Raw genomic sequence first — 2500 nt, forward strand, 5'->3', positions numbered from 1 at the left:
CACCGCATTGGCCCACTCGATGGATCGCACGTATCGGTATTAGAAATGATAAGATTGCCCTATTTACAACTACCACCATGGATAGCTTGCTCATCGATTGTAAGCAAGTGACTATGGCTAACATGTTAAAATAGATAATCTCGAGGTTGACAACAGCTTGCTTATTTTACCAGATCATAAGGTCTCAATTTAAGACATAACGTTAGCTAGGCTTGCTGTAGGGAACGTTACCTCATCTGTGAATAGCAAGCTAACATTTGGCAAGGTCAACGCCACATCTTACCTTATCACTGTCACCAGTCAGTGGTTTTTCCAAATAAAAATGTAGGCTAGAGTAATTGACATTTAATAACACCTAAAACTAAATCAGACTGACGGAAGAGATTGACAGAGGCAGCAGCAAGCTGTGGCCTCATCCGTGTTAAGGGCTAGGGCTGACTGCACACGTCAATACGGTTGCGTTCCCTGGCTGGGCGTGTTTGCGTGTATGTATTAGAGATGCGCGGATGGGCTATTATTTCATCCGCAACCGCATCACAAAACGCATGATCCGTCCGCTACACATCCGCACCAATTTTTTTGACCAATTTTTCAAAACTGCACCCGCCCGCCATCCGCCTGTTGTTTTTAAGGTATAGGCGCTGCTGACGCGAGGTAGAAAGTTCTTGCCTGTTCCTTGAGAGACTGATCCAATGCCGCAAAGATATTTAAAGGATAAAGCCCCTAGTATGAAAGGCCTATTGGCTATGTTGTAGCCTATCCCCAGAATATTATCAGTGAAGTGACGTCTGTCTCCGATCGATGCACAGGGAGAAACTTTAAAATAGCCAAGCACATCGGCAAACCTGACCTTACCATAGGCTAGTAGGCCTACACTTTTTTATCATTGTAATAAAACGCAATTTGGTACACCATTTTAATATGGTAATATAGCCTTGATTTTAGTTTAGAAGGAAACGCAGAGTCTGTTAGCCAATTCCGAAATTCACCGCATTGTAGGCTTTATAGCCTACTGTAACAACCCCAACACTTGCCTGCTTGCCTTGCAAATCAAAGTTTTCCGACTATTTTTCTTACCTTCTTTCTTAGCTGGTGATGTTACTGAGCTAGAAGTGTAACTTGTTCTGAACATCTCGCGCTGCCAATGCCCAATGTCACTTCTGAGTCAAATCACTCCATCATCTCTTTGAAATTCCTTATTCCACGAGTGGTAGGCTACAATGACTGGCTGTTTTAAAATATAACTAATAGCCTAACGAAACAAAATAACCCAGGCAGTTTCATCTACGACACGTTAAGGCTTCTTCCAATACTGACAGCTGACTCATAGCTTGCAGGTTTGCGGCGTTGCAAAGAGACGCGACATGATAGGGATCGTCACTTAATTTGAACTTTTTTGCTTCCTTTGTTTGCTTTGTATGCATACAGGGAACTAGGCCAATTTACTGCCTGATTAAAATTTGATTATTTAAAAATGTGCTTGGATGTAGGTAAAGACATTTAACAATTTGTAGATATTTCGAATTTCGTTGGGTAAACCGCCACCCGCCCGAATTTAATTAAAATATAATTTTTTGTCACGTCACCCGCCCGATCCGCGGTTTAACCGCGGAGTCCGTGGGTGCAACCGCCAACCGCGCATCTCTAGTATGTATGCAAATCCAAATGTAAGAATCCCAGAATCCTCTACCCCAATCGGCACAGCTGAGAACACTTTGGCTGTGTAAGAACCAATTTTCAGGTGTTCATTAATAACGTAGAGATATGTTCTTACGTTGAACTTCCGAAGTCCTTAAAACAAATTTAAGAAGTAACGTAAAAAAATAAATAAAAATAGTCACCATAGGTGTGAAGACAGATTGCAAGTAGGAGTATAAGATTTAGTCAGTGCTTCTGACCATTTGTATTTCTTAAAGAAAACAAGATTAATGTTGTCTTAAGAAGCTTTGAAATATATTGTACTGATATGTGGTGCGAGTGGGCCTGATGGCGGTGGGCCGGATGATGATGATGATAATGAGCCGGTGTTTTGGGCCATCGGTCCACCGGGGATTTCCCCGGTATTCCGGATGGCCAGTCCGCCCCTGCAAACACACACACACACACACACACACACATATTGTGGTCCCTAGCAGCCTCTAACTGTGTCGGGTGTCAGTGAAGAGATCAATATTCCAGGTAATGAGCACTTGAGTGACAGCCAGGGGATGAGGAGCTCACACACACACACACACATAACCACACACACTCAGACATAAACATACTGTGGTAGTCCAAGCTGCGTTTGGGTCCCACTTTATTTAAACATGAATGAATTCCCTTAAACAGGGCTATACAAGGCAGACTTTAGGACCCTGGGGAGGTGTGCTGGGTACTAGGTTGGTCGAGCTTTCCCTAATTGCAGCTCACCTGCAGATTGTTTGACTAGGAGCTGATCAGTGCCAATATAGTCAAACGAAAGAGCTTAAAAGAGTCAGTTAGAAGCAGTGCTAGAGAGCTG

The sequence above is a fragment of the Sprattus sprattus genome, assembly GCF_963457725.1.
Source record: "Sprattus sprattus genome assembly, chromosome: 3".
NCBI lineage: Eukaryota > Metazoa > Chordata > Actinopteri > Clupeiformes > Clupeidae > Sprattus > Sprattus sprattus.